Raw genomic sequence first — 14800 nt, 5'->3', positions numbered from 1 at the left:
TATCAAACATCCAAATCGTGTAGTGGGCACTGGGCTTCTGTTTGGTCCCTGAGCCTCCCAACAATCATACAAGGCCAGAAATTACCCTTTCTTTACAGATGAGAAAAACAACATTCAGAGAGGGTAGATAATCTGCCCAAGACCACACAGCTAGAAGGAGCTGAGCCAGGATTCAAACCCAAGTTAGTGTGACTCAAAAGTGATTTTTCACCAAATCCTGATACTGATGGAACACACAGAATACACAGGTATGGACCACAGGAAGCAAGCTGCCTTGGGCCAGTCTTCATAAAAAGGTGACATGCAAAAGGAACCCATACATACAGAAACCAAACAAACCTTGGAGAATCCCTGGCAAAAACGCAAAGAGCCATTATTGAAGGGCAGACATGGGAATGTCGTAACTATCCTCCTCCTCCGTTTCTAGACCTACTGTCTAGTCTACACACCACCAGCTCAATCTTTCTTCTCTTATCCTTCCCTCTAGAATCTTGTCTGCTTCTCCCTTGTCTCCTCCTCCTAACTATGGCCTTCCTGTTAAAAATTTAGGCTCTTAGTTTCTTTTCTTTTTAAGATTTTATTTATTTATTTTTAAGAGAGCACACAAGTAGGGCAAAGGGAAAAGGGGAAGCTGGCTTCCCGCTGAGCAGGGAGCCCCACATAGGGCTCGATCCCAGGACCCTGAGGTCATGACCCGAGCCAAAGGCAGATGTTGAACCAACTGAGCCACCCAAGCACCCCGCTCTTAGTTTCTTTTGAATTCATTGCAATACCCAGTATTTCAATTGGCACAAGAAAGGACTCCACAGAATCCTCATTCATCCATTCATTCAGTCAACAAAATATTTATCAAGTTCTTGCTATACACCAGGCAGTCTCCTGGGCTCTGAAATTCAGAGTCTGGTAGGGAAGACAGACATTAATTGCATAATTACACATATATAGACTCAGAGGAGAAGGAATCCAGTTATCTCAGTGGAGAGCAGAGAGAACATGACCAGCCTGGGAGACACAATTGTGCGGCCTGGAAGCCTAAAGGATGTGTAGGAATATCTGGGTGATGTGGAAGGACCAGGCAGTGGGATCGGCATGTGCAAAGGTCCTGTGGTGAGAGATACTACATTTGAGGAACAGAGAAAAGGCCAGGAAGGCTGGAACCCAGAGCTGGAGAGAGGGAGGGGTGAGGTAAGGCAGCAGAGGTAGGCAGGGGCCAACCTACTGAGACCTTGTAGAACAGAGGAAAGCATTTGAGTCTTTAACCCAAATAGCAAAGAGTAACCATCAGTGGACTTTAAGTCAAGGGATGTGTCTGTATGGAAGACGTGCTATCAGTGCTTCCCACCCACGTGCCCTTGCCCTTCCTTACATGTCAGTGTACACTGGGCAGACTTCCAGTTCCAAATGCCAGCACCTGTGTTTTCTACCTGAGGACTTTCTCTGGCCACTGGAACCTGCTCTCCTGCCTGTGGAACAGGTCAGAGATGCCAGAAAATTAACACCCCTCCCCATCGTCCAGAACAGCGTTCAACCTAATGAACTGAGTAGATAAATTCCCAGCTTCCTCACTCCTCAGGTGGGATAACTCTGAGTTATGTGCTGTTCACTTGCTCCCAGAGTGCCCAGTGCAGTCAAGCCCAGGTGTCCACAGTTTGACCTGCTTGATAACCCTTTGCCTGGCTGCCATCCTACTTTTGCTTGCCTGCAAGTGCTTCCTGGGATCACTCCCCAAATAAAATTCTGTACATCCAAATCCTTACCTTTTAGGAAATCCCAAATAAGATCATCCAGCATAAGGACAATGGGTGTGAGGGCAGCAGGGGAGGATGGGGTAGACCAGTTGTCGAGGCAGGAGGTGTTCAAGGTTTGGACTGAGTGGCATTGCGGGCACAGGGGGAAGAGGAGGGAAACACAGCAGGATCCAGATACACAGTGGATGTGCAGGAAAAGGAAGAGGGCGATGTGAAGGCTGCCTCCTGGGCTTCGTCCTCCTGAGAAGGGAGGGCAAGGGAAAGGTCAAGAATACATATGTTAATATTTTTGTGCGTGTCACAGAACAGCTTGTAACCACCAGATTTTCTGGAACTCTCTGCTGTCTTCTCACCCTGCCTTGACTCATCAGACTCTAGAACAACCTAGCTGCCATCGTCCAGGGAAGCATGCTTTTTCTCCTGCAGGGCAGGATCCAATAACAGTGTTCTCATCCAATAAAGGAGTCTGGCGCACAGGGACAAAATATTGAATTAAAAACAATACCAGAGACGCTGAGCTCACACCACCCCTGAACTGCCTGCGTGTGGCTTTGCTCTGCAAATTGGTAACGGGAGCCCCAGGGAAATACTGTCCAGGAGAGCAGGAAGGGGAAAAAGTAGGGGAAGGGAGGGTGAGGGGAGTGGGGGAGGAAAGCAAAGTCAACTCAGCCACAGTGGGCTGAGCCAGCACTTGGGAGCAAGGATTCAGCTGCCAGGACCCCAGCCCTGAGGCTGTAGGCCCTAGCCTTGGTCCTGTCTCTCTGAAGCTACCCTTTGGGGAGGGATTCTGAGATCCTCTGAGATCAGGGATTCTTGGATTTGCAGCCTGCCTCCCCCCATGCTGGTTGACCCAGTGGCCTTGGATGAGTCCTTAGGCACTCTGAACTTCAATGTTTTGTTGTTGATGTTGTCCCAAGGTGCAACACATGCTAGCACTTACTTAATCCTAACAACTACTCTGCTCCCATCTTACAGATGATGGTCCCAAGGCTCAGAGGAGTTAGGTAACGAGCCCAGGGTTGCACAGCCAGGTATAGCCAGATTTCAGATAAAGCAGTGTATACTGGGATGCCTGGGGTGGCTCAGTGGTTAAGTGTCTGCCTTCAGCCCAGGGCGTAATTCTGGAGTCCCAGGATCAAGTCCCACATCAGGCTCCCTGCATGGAGCCTGCTTCTCCCTCTGCCTGCCTTTCTCTCTCTCTCTCTTTCTCTGTGTGTGTGTGTGTCTCTCATGAATAAATAAATAAAATCTTAAAAAAAAAAAGCAGTGTAAACCTTGCACACGCTCTGTTAACTACCACATGTTTTCCTTCAGATAAGAAATCCCCCATCTTCAAAATGCTGTGGTAGTGGGGGCGGCTCTCTCTCTTGGTCTTTTCTTAACACAATATCCAGTTTCATACCTTGCTCTCCCTTCCCCGAGTCCCTCACACCTGCCTCTGAACTCTTCACTGCTTTTCTCTAACCCTTCACCAGCTCAAATACTTTTAATTCCTCCACCTGGCCCTTGGTGAGCAGCTTCCTGCCTCATCACTTTCCAGCCCTTCACCTGAAATCTTAGTGCTTGCTCCCATCCATGCCCTCAGGGGCTTTACCTGTTCCCAAGGAAGCTTATCAAGGTATCCACTCAACCCAAATAGTTGTTTTCAGGAAGAATTCTGATGCTTGCTATTAGGGTGATCAACAAACTCCGCCATGTTTGAAAAGCCAGGGGCTCAGATGGGGTCCAGAATGGAGCTAGGGGTTTAGAAGTTATAAGCAAATTGAGGTTGTTGAGGCTGAGCCATGGAAGTGAATGAGGTCACTCGGGGAGAGTGGGTGGAGCAAGAAGGACAGAAGCCATGCCAGGGCCTCAGGAGCTAGTTCAGACTCCTGGCCAAGGTTGGCAATGGAAAGAGGGAGGTGGTTGTGAAGAGATCCTGAAAGGAGTAGGGTAAGTAGGCCCTGGGCCATACAAGAGCTTCAGAGGGTGTCAGTCAAGGTTCTTGTCATTGGGATCGAAGTCCAACTTGAACTAGTCAAGGCAAAAAGGGGAACATATCAGCTTCTGCTACTTAAGAAAGATTGACTAATCCCGGCTGTGGCCAGGCAGTGGTCCCTCTTTGGTCCTCAGGAAATCAGGCACAGTGGGTGTTGAGGGGGCAGGGATCATCTGGTCATCATTTGTCTCTGCTTTCCTCATTCTCTCACATTGTATTCTGACTCCTTCCACATACTGGGAAGCATGACGAATAGTCACCTCCAAATTGAAATCCCACATCTTCTACCTTAGGAAGAAATTGGCTAAGGGCACCTGGGTTGGTTAAGCCTCTGGCTCTTGATTTTGGCTCAGGTCAGAATCTCAGGGTTGTGAGGTCAAGCTACTCATGGGGCTCCATGGTCAGCGGGGAGCCTGCTTACCCTGTCCCTCTCCCTCTGCCCCTCCTCCTGCTCATGCACACATGTACTCTCTCTCTCTCTAAAATAAATAAATAAATACATACATACATACATACATACATACATACATACATCTTTTTAAAAAAGAAAGGCATTGGCTCTGGCCCTAGGTTGAAAAATCCCATGGAGGACCATCTGGGTGATTCAGTTGGTTAAGCATCAGACTCTTGGTTTTGGCTCAGGTGGTAATCTCAGGGTGGTAAGATTGAACCCCTGCTTTGGGCTCCACATTCGGCAGGGAGTCCACTTGAGATTCTCTCCCCCTCACCCTCTACCCCTCCCTGCCATGATCTCTCTCTTGCTCTCAAATAAATAATCTTAAAAAAACAAAAAATAGGGGATCCCTGGGTGGCTCAGCGGTTGAGCGCCTGCCTTCGGCCCAGGGCACGATTCTGGAGTCCCAGGATCGAATCCCATGTTGGGCTCCCTACATGGAGTCTGCTTCTCCCTCTGCCTGTGTCTCTGCCTCTCTCTCTCTCTCTCTCTCTCTCTCTCCCTCTCTGTCTCTCATGAATGAATAAATAAAATCTTTAAATAAAAAAGTAAAAAAAAAAAATCCAATGGAAGTTTTCTGACTGTCTTAGCTCCAGTCAGGTGCCCACCTCTGGCCCAATCAAGTATGATCAGAGGCATGAAGCTGAGGAATAACATGCCTGCTTCTTTGGGAGCCATATGGACAGAGGCAGGTATGGCAGGATGAAAGTAGGCCCATACAATGGATATCCACAACACTTGGAAATACTGACTTCAGAATTCAGTCTAAGGGGTGCCTCTCAGAAATGAAAACCACCACCACCAGCAATGGTGGGGAGCCAAACTGAGTCAGACAGAACAAGGGGGGGAGAACAGAAGCTTGATCCAAGCCAAAAGGCAAAAACAGTGTGAGGTATGCCTAGGACTTAGCTTTATCATCTGCTGGCTACAGGTGTATCTGTTGATAAGGCCTGGGTTTTGGGAGGGGGGGGGGGCATGCTGCTCCTTTAGTGACACCTGGTTCTCACCACTATCAAGGACCTTGAGATGCAGAACACTTTAGTTGCTTGAGGATGTGAAAGGTCCAAGCAGCCTTGGCTGAGAGGGAAGTCCCTTTTGTAAATCCATCTGGGGCTGAATTATGGCCACAAAACCTCACCTTACCCATGATAACTCCTGCCAGAACACGACATTGTGTGGTGAGTGCCATGACCAGACTCCAGGCCCTCCCTTCTCCCCCTCCAGTATGGAATGTGGTTCCAAGACCACAAAACCTACACAATCACAGTACTATGGGAACTAGATGTGGGTGAATGGGGGTTAGCCAACTCTAGTGTTAGTGTGAGTATATGAGTTAGGGCAAGTATGTGAAGTGAGCATAAAGGTTTCCATGGAGGCCAAAAAATTCAATAATGATAATAACAGCTACTACCAGGGTGACATAATGAGTACTTAATATGAACCCTGCCCTGTGCTAAGGAGCCCTTTTGGTGCATTATCTTATTTTATCATCAGAGCCATATGATAGGAGTATTATTCTCATCCCCAGGAATTGAATCCCACGGACATTAAGTGACTTGCCTAAGGTCACACAACTAGGAAGTGGCCAAGCTGGAACTTGAAGCCAGCTCTGTCTAACTGCAAAGCCTATACCTTTAGCCCTCATCTCTACCTCTTCTCCAAGCCTGAGCTGTGGAAACAACTATGTGCTTGGTATCCTCTTCAGCTCTTGAACCAGTCAGAATGCTTTAGGCTATGAAATTGAAACCACCAATTAGCTGAAAACCACCAATTTAGCTGATTAACAGTGAGAAACATGTATCAACTCAAAGATTAAGTTCTAAGGTTTGGTGGCTGCAAGAGCCATTGACTCAGCAGCTCAGTGATGCCACTCCCATCTTCCCACTGAGCCATCATCAGTGTGTTATTTTCTCCTCCTGGTCACAAGATGGATGCCACACCTCCAGGCATCAAGTACAGATGTGACCATATCCTGCAAAAGAAGAGATTCTTTCTCTGAGAACAAGAAAACCCTTCTCAGACTTCTCAGAAGTCCTTGGGAAAACATTTCTTATATCTCATCAGCCAGATTTGTTCTCATTCCTCTTTCCAAACGAATCACTCACAAGGCAAATGTAAATTTAACAAATGGTTTAATAATGTCTATGGCCATTGTAACAGGATGGAGTATCCCCCCAAATTAAGGTTCCGTTAGAAGGTAGAAAGAGGTCAGTGACTGACTGCTTTGGGGCAAGCAAATAAAAGCATATGTTACTTCTCTCTTTTCCCTCCTCAATTCCAATATCCTCTTTTTCTACCAGTTGATATTTTATTCACCCTTCAAGAGTCAATTCAAATATCTTCTCTTCCAGGCACTCTTCCCTGATTTTTCCCCCATCTGATTAATAACTCTCTGCACTGTGCTTCCAAAGAACTTAGCACATGCTACATACATGGTCTTTATTACATCATGTTGCAGAGAGGTCAGGGTTTGGAGTAACTGGATCCAGGTTTAAATCCCAGGTCCACTGCTTTCTTTCCAGGCAACTTAGGGTAGTATCCTTCCACTTTTCAAGCCTCAGCTTCCTCATCTGTAAAAGCACACATTCCGTTTTAGACAGTTTTGAAGATTAAGGCAGGTAATGTGTCTGGGATCAATAATCTCAATAAACTCCTTGGAAGAAGGGAGGGAGAAAGGAAAAGACACCATCAGGCTGGACCAGGCGAAACTCAGCTCTCAGGGAAGAAAGTAAAAGTCGTTCCAAGGTGCCGACCACACAGTCCCCTTCCCCTGAAGTCCCTCCTCCCTGATTCTCCCAAGAAAGTCATTTTTCATCCCCAAAGTCATTTGGCTTAGAGAGAAAGGGGAGATGCAGTGGCAGGGTCTGCATTGTGCCTGCCCTGGCTCCATCCATCACCCGGCCGACAGGAACTCACCTCCCACAAATAAAGTTATGACAAGCGTCCCCAACCCATTCTTTCAGCCATTGCCTCCCTGTTTCCATCATCTCTGACATTATAAGCCATCAGCCAAGCTGTTTGTCACGCCTCTGACGGGGCGTTGGCATCACGGGCAGGAGGGCTGTGCTAAGGTGCTGCTGAACTCAAGGATGGGTGTCCTGCCGCCCTCCACCACTGGTGATCTCAAACTATTTCACACATGCTCCCAGAAAGGGTTATTCCCCTGAGGGGCAGGAGTCCATAATTGGGGCAGAACTGGAGGCGAACTGAACATGTGTCCATTTATCCATGCAGCAAGCATTCGTGAATATCCCTGCTGTGCCTGAACCTTTGTTAGGCACAGCTGCAGCCACAAAGAGGAATCCTGCACAGTTCCTGCCTCTGAGCAGTGCCCAGTCCAACAGGGCAGTGAAAAACAGTCCACGTCAACAGATACTGCCAGCACAGCTGTGGCAGAGGCAGTGTAGGGGACTGTGGAATCACAGAGAAGAGTAGGAACGGAGGGAAGTCTTCCTGGAGGAGGTGGCATTTGGGCTGAGATCTCTAAGGCAAGGAGGAAAGACATGCGAGGGGGCAGAGTGAGTGATTCCTTGGAAGGACTCCTTTCTTCTGTGTAGGTTTGTTTACTTATAAACCCCAAAGGGCAGGAGTGCAGATTTGGGGAAGGGAAGAGGATTATATTATAGGCCAATGGAATGGCATGTGCAAAGGTCCTGTATTAGCTTCCTAGGGCTGTCATTACAAATTACTATAAACTCAGTAATCCAAAACTACAGTAATTTCTTCTCTCACAATTCTGGAGGTCAGAAGTCTAAAACCAAGATATCTGCAGGGGTGGTAGTTTCTGGAGCTCTGAGAAAGAATCTGTTTTATGTGTCTTTCCTCGCTTCTGGTGGTGTAGGCAAACCTTGGACTTCCTTGGCTTATAGATACATGGCTCCAGTCTCTACCGTTGCTGTCTGTCTTCATATGCTCTGCTCTCTGTGTCTCTGATGCAAATCTCCTTCTTTCTCTTATAAGGGCGCCTGTCATTTTAATTTAGAGCCTGCCCTAAATCCAGGACAATCTCAAGATTCCAACTTGATTACATTTTCAATAATCCTATTTCCAAATAAGCACAAAATCGAAAGTTCCTGGGGTTAGGACTTGGCTTTTTTAGGGAGGGGGAAACTATTCCACCCAGTAAAAATGAAGAGGCAAGAGAGTATGGCATATTCAGGAGGCAGAGAGTGGCTAAACATGGCTAGAACACTGACACTGGGTGCAGGTCAGATCCCATATCTGCGGCCAGTGAGCCAGATGACCTAGATCACATCCTTCAACCTCTCAGAGCCTCAGTTCGCTCACCTGCAATGTTCATTGCCCTCTTAGGACTCTGGTAAGAGTGAAATGTAATCATATCATTAAAGGACCAGCTCCTCAATGGGAGTGTATCATCAGCCAGGACCTTGAGGTAGCATGAGACGGAAACCAACCTATATTGGCGTATGGAGGAAAAAAGTGTTTATTAGCTTACATAGGTAAAAAGCTCAGGAATAGAGCTGCTTCAGGTTCTGCTGGATTCAGGAGCCCAGATGATGTATTCAGAATCCAGTGTCTTTCCACCTAGCCTCTTGGGCCTGTGCTAGTTCATTTTCTGATTTCCCAAGAGTGGTGCCTAGTGCTGGATATCTTCCTTAGGTCCTGCAGACTGCCCTCTACCCTGGTCCTCTCTGCTCTGGCACTTGGAGGCTGACCTGCACGGATGGCATCTGCAGCATGCCCTGCCTCTGGCTTCTAGTAGGGTTTGGCCAATGTGAAGAAATGGCAGGCAATCAGAAGAAGAAGATGAAAGTAGACTATTTCTCCCTCCCAGGTTCCTCTCTGTCATCTCCCTCTACTGAAAGCCCCAGCTCCTACCAGGTAGTTCCCTCTTAGAGCCACAACCCCTCTCTGGATTCTAGCAACCACATCCTGTTCTTGCCCTTCAGGCCTTGGGGTGTCAAAGGCTCCTTACTACTATTAGCCCAAAGGAACCAACCTTTGGGGAATTCTGTAAACACCATCGACACCTTTGTAAATAGCCTCTTTATTATAGTCTCCTGAAATTACAGTTTGAGTGGCTCTATCTCCTTTAAGGACCCTGCCTGATACACACCACAGCTCATGGCTCTGCTTGACCCTCCTTCCCAGGGGGTAGGGAAGGCCCATGTGGCAGATTGCTGCCTTGGTGGCATGATAAGCCATGCTTCCCAGTATTACGTCCCGGTGGGTCCCCTCCAACATTTAATGCATGACCTGACCACGTGAGTTGCTTTGGCCAATATGAGATTAGCATATGTGATACAAGGGAAGGCTTTATATGCACTTGGACATCTGTGTGCTCCCTCTTGGACTCCTGCTGCCATGCTGTGAGGAAGTCCAGACTATCTTGCTGAAGAGGAAGACTGTGTGACGAGGTCAAGGAAGATGACATGCCATATGGGAATGGAGGTCACACATAGGAGAACCAAAGTGCCCCGGCTACCAATCATTGAAAACATTCCAGACTCTGAGAGATGCCTTTTTATTAATGGCGGGGGGTGGGGGGGGGGAGCGGCATGGGTAGGGATGGAGGTGGCCTTAGTGGGAGAGGGTGGGGTATTTAGCACTAGCATTGTTTAAGATCGCCAGCATGCAGTGATGATAAAAAGCGGATTGACTTTCAGTGTTATTATCATTTTCATGCTCAGCAAAAAAATACTCCTTTTTATTACCTACATTGGGGGCTAACCACTCCTCCCTCCTTCCCCCTCAACACCCCTCCCTCTTCTCCTCTCCCCCTCAGTCTACTGCTTCTTGGACCTTCTGGTCCAGCCACAGCTGTCTGCAGCCTCATGAGTGACCCCAGCCAACACCTATGGAACAAAACACCACTATCAACCGACAGAATCATTAAGAAATAATAGGTCATTGTTGTTTTAAGCCACTAAGTTTTGAGGTGGCCTGTTACCCAGGGATGAATAACTGGGACAGACCAACAGCAACAGTTCTATCCTGTTGCAGGTTCAAAGTGCAGCTAGAAAGGGCAAGATTTTTCTGGCAGTTACTGCAATAGTCCTGGAGTTGACTCTGATGGGGGTGAGGGGCGGGGTGTCCCCTTCAGTCACATGACAGCTATGGACCTACTGCCCAGCTGACGGAATGTGACATACTGATTAGCTAAGCCTGGTCACAGGCTTGGTCCTGGAGCAGGAGGTGGAGACCCACCTGGACCACAGGGGCGGAGAGTAGGGGAGGAGGATGCTAAATAGATGAGGAACAAGGAAAGGCTGAGGGGAAAGGAGGCTGAGGACACTGTGGGGCTGAAGCTCGGGGCAATGATCCTTGGTGCTCCCCATCCAGCTCCCATTTGCACCTACAAAAAACGGGTAAAAATGGGTCCCCCCTGTGCAGAGGACAGCTAACCTACGGTGAGGAGACCCTGAGACTTTGGTCATGGACAGACCTGCCTTCCAACTCTCACTTCTTTTTTTGGAAGCTGCTTTGGGCAAGCTGCTCAAGCTCTGTGAACTCATCTCTAAAGTAAGTTTGTTAATTCCTACACCGATGGGTGGCGGCGAGGGGGCTCCGGGCGGATCTCGGCTGTCGTGGTGGACAAGCAAGGCCCCTCTTGGATGAAGGCCTTGCTGCCTGGTGTGGGCCGCGTTAGACCCCTGGCTCTTTCAGGTCTGCCTCAGCTGCAGAGAGCGTGTGGCCCGAGGTCACACCCTCCCCCGGGCAGTCGGCACGTGGTGACTAAGCAGGGGTCTAACGGCTTGGCCATTTGGCCTGGTGCAGACCAGTCCTGCCAGGCAGTGCTCTCTCCAGAGCTCCCTGCAGGCCTGGAGAGGCTTTGCAGAGCTTGGACCAGTTGCCTTCACTTGTCCCATCCTGCCTCCTCCCTTCCCTTTCCTACCTGTGGATCCCTGATAAATATCTTGCACCCCGTACTCTGTGTGGGGGGGCTCCAATCTGCAATAGATGTTTCAAAGGCTTAACCTAGTGCTTAGCCCTTAGTAGGCAGCTGATTGAGGATTGCCCAGCGAAACTGGCTCCTTGATCTGGAGCATGAGGAAAGGAAACAGGAGGGAAGGGTGAGGGAGGCTGGTTAAGCAGCTGTTGTGATACGGAAGAGGCTGCAGGCTGGCAAAGGTGGCTCCTTCCTCCGAGGGGACAGAAGGGTCTCTCCAGGGCACCCTCTCCGCCCCGGAGCATCTGCAGCCCCCTGCTCGCCAAGCAACTGGATTAATTATGAATGAGGCCTCACATGTCATCACAAGCCTGGAGACAGGGGCACTTCGGGCTTTCCTCCAGGATGGTCCCAGCCCCCCGTGGCCTATTTGGGGTCCCAAAGCCTGGTGGCACTTGGCTAGGTGACAGAAGCCACTCCAGTCCTAAAGCAGAAACCTCCTCCCCATTTTGTGGAATCTTAAAAATTCTAGAATCTTGGAAGAGGAGAATCTGCCTTCTAGGGCCATTGTCACAGAACTGCAAACTCCTAAAATCTTAGAATAAGGGGATCTCTGGCTTTTAGGATGTCAGTAGCTATAGGAAGGGGCCAGGAAGGCTCTTTATTTGAGCTTTTCTCTTTCCAAGGAAGGAAGAAAAAAAGAGGAAGGGCCATGGAGCTTGGGGACCCAGGCTGAAGAACATCTGGGGCAGCCGAGAGTGGGAGATGCTGTGGGTGCCCGGTGCCACACCCCACATCCCACCTTTCAGCCGTAGGCATGGTTCATGGTGGGCATGCGCACTGGCAGCATCCTGCCTCAAATGCCTGGCAAGTCTCTTAATTTTTCTACCTCAAGGCTTTTTTTGAGGCCCTAGCCTCCTGCTCAGTCCACCCACAGGCACAGTCCACAAGTGTGAGGGAATTAATGCCACCTGGGGCAAAGCTCAAACCTTGAGGGAATGGGGGTTGGTGGGTACATGCCCCAGCCTCCCAACCTTTGGGTGACTGAGTCTACATGGTAAGCAGAGGGTCTGCCAGGATTGAACCTCAGTGGTCCACAGCAGCAACCAGCTACCTCCCTGTCTCCCTCATTCCTGCTTCCTGTGATTACTTCCCATTACTTGTACCCATGTCCTTGCCTCAGCCTCTGCGTTTAAGGGAACCCAATCTAAGACAGGCTGGGTCACTCCCTAAAGTCTCTGAAGTCCCCTTTCACTGATTATCCGATCTGAACCCCAAATTTCACCTGCCCTGCTATTCCCAGGTGACTTCTAGAGAAATGCCCCTCCTGCAGCCTCCTCCCCTTGTTGGGCAGACAAACTAGTAGATCTTGACCATCTCCCAACCTGACCCTAGTTCAGAGGAATTCTAATGAAAAGCTTTGGCTGGGCACCAGGGGTCCAAGTGCTTTGGAGGAAGCAAAGAAGGGAAGAGATTTCCCTTAATGAGTCTATAATAATTAAATCCTCCACTGTCCCCTGCACGCCTCCCCACCTTTTGTTCTTTGGCTGAGGTGTTGCTTCCAATCCTCTATGCTCCCTCCTCTCGCTCTCCTCAGCCCACCTGCCACCTCAGCAGGAATGCAGAGCTGGGCTGAAACAGTAGGAAAGCCCGATGCGGGTACAGAACTTTACAGTTTGCAAAGAAATGTCCTGGCTCAGAAATATTTACAAACCCTTTTCTGTTTACAAAATAATTCATTAGTAGTATTATTGATGTCGTTTTAATTCAAACATTTATTAAGTAATGTTTAGTTTATTCTCTTACTAAATAAGAGGAAAGTCTGGCTAGGAGAAAGTCACATAATCAGAATGTTTTCATTCACTCACTCATTCATTCACCTTTTGGTAGCTTCTCTGTGTCCAGGCCATTGGGGATACGAGATAGAGCCCTTTCCACCAGGAGCTGACAGCTGAATAGGGAAGTGTATTGCTCAGTGTCTAGCCAGGAAATACTTGAATATTTATAAAATAAGAACTTTAAGAAATGGAAAATGGCAGAAGAGCTGAGAAGCCACCTGGGGACAGTGAAGCAGCTCAAAGTCTAGTAATGGCAGGAGGCTGCCACCGCTCTGAGACCTGAGAGACAGAGGCAGAGGTGGTGTTGCCTGCCCAGGAGCAGGGTCACGGTGGAATCTGGAACCACAGCGGAGCTACAGGGGAGCTAGAGATATGGAGGAGAAAAGTCACTGTTGGATTTGCTGGCCAAGGCCTGGAGGGAGAAATGCCCCAGCTTCTCCTTACCTCCCAACCTCCAGTCTCCCAGCAATGCCTCCCATGGGCCAAACCCAGCTGGAAACCAGTCATCCCAGAAGCCTGGAAAACACAGCCTATAGGAATCAGCCCCCTGCAAAACAGAGCAGAGTTAACCCTTCTGTGCTCTACCACAATCAGAAATAACAAAAACATTAATAATAGCATCACATGCTAACTGAGCTTTTATCTGAGCCAGTACTGGGCTCAACACTCTGCACTCATGACACAGAAATCCCCTGAGTCTCTTTATACTGAAGTCACCGAATCCTCACAGCAACTCCACAAGGTGGATATTCTTATCCTCCCTCTGCAAGTAAGGAAATAGAGGCCCAAGAATCAGTCAGTCAACTAGTCAACAAGATGATTTATCAGGGGACACCTGGGTGGCTCAGTGGTTGAGCATCTGCCTTTGGCTCAGGGCATGATCCTGGGTCTGGGGATCGAGTCCCACTTCAGGCTCCCTGAGGGGAGCCTGCTTCTCCCTCTGCCTATGTCTCTGCCTCTCTCTGTGTGTCTCTCAATTAATTAAAAAAAAAAAAAAAGGGCAGCCCAGGTGGCTCAGTGGTTTAGCGCTGCCTTCAGCCCAGGGCGTGATCCTGGAGACCCGGGATCAAGTCCCACGTCAGGCCCCCTGCATTGAGCCTGCTTTTCCTTCTGCCTGTGTCTCTGCCTCTGTGTGTGTGTGTGTGTGTGTGTGTGTGTGTGTGTCGTGCATAAATAATACATAAAATTTTAAAATAAATAAAATAAAATAAAAAATCTAAAAAAAAAAGAAGATTTGTCAGGCATCTTCTCTGTGCTGGCCCTTGCTGGATGCTCACCATACAGGGATGACCAGGAGAGCCAGGGGACCTGTGCCCATGCCACTGGAAGTCTACTGGGAGAAAGAAACCCTGAAAAACTAACTAGAAACCATTGTGTGAACACCCACATCCTGGCTGTGATAGGAGGTGACCTAGTCTAGGGAGCAAGGGAAAGCTTCCTAGAGGAGGTAACAGTTAGGCTGAGGATGAATAATGAGCGGGCATTATTTAGATCCCATGTCACACTCTCACCTCTATGGGATCCCGTGATCAAGTCCTTGGCAACGTTGCATGTCCAACCTGCGCCAGCCCCCAGCACTACCCCCAGCCCGGGAAGGAGCCACCTCTGGAGCCACTGCTCATGGGCACACTCTTGGCGAGGGCGGCTTCCTGGCCCACGCTGGGCCTGGCGGTACCTCCTAGGCCACTGCTGATGGCAGATTCCTGCCGAGGCCAGAGCACCTGGCACTGGTTCAAGCCCAGCACAAGCCGACGCCTGTGAGCAACAGCCTGACCCGCTCGGAGGCCTGTCCCCCAAGCCCTGCTGGGCCTGGAGCCTTGGCAGACAGTCAGGAGGAGGCGGCTGCGAGGGAAAGACAAAGAGAATTCGATTTCCATTTTGCTCCTGGTTCCCTGTTTCCAGTCCAGATGCCTCCAGATCTAATTCCGAATA

At 49.1% G+C, this 14800-nt stretch overlaps 1 long non-coding RNA gene across 1 annotated transcript; it reads right to left on the bottom strand.

Moving 5' to 3' along the window:
* Positions 1-6295: 6295 nt before the first annotated feature.
* Positions 6296-14515, bottom strand: LOC140617877 (uncharacterized). The gene is made up of 3 exons (XR_012018027.1): positions 14380-14515; positions 13313-13415; positions 6296-6750 (listed from the first exon to the last, which is right to left on the bottom strand). It is a non-coding gene; the product is annotated as an uncharacterized lncRNA (long non-coding RNA).
* Positions 14516-14800: the final 285 nt, after the last annotated feature.

Source organism: Canis lupus, chromosome 26 (assembly GCF_048164855.1).
Source record: "Canis lupus baileyi chromosome 26, mCanLup2.hap1, whole genome shotgun sequence".
Classification (NCBI taxonomy): Eukaryota; Metazoa; Chordata; class Mammalia; order Carnivora; family Canidae; genus Canis; species Canis lupus.
The sequence above is the reverse complement of the archived record's forward strand: the minus strand, read 5'-3'. Positions and strand labels throughout refer to the sequence as shown.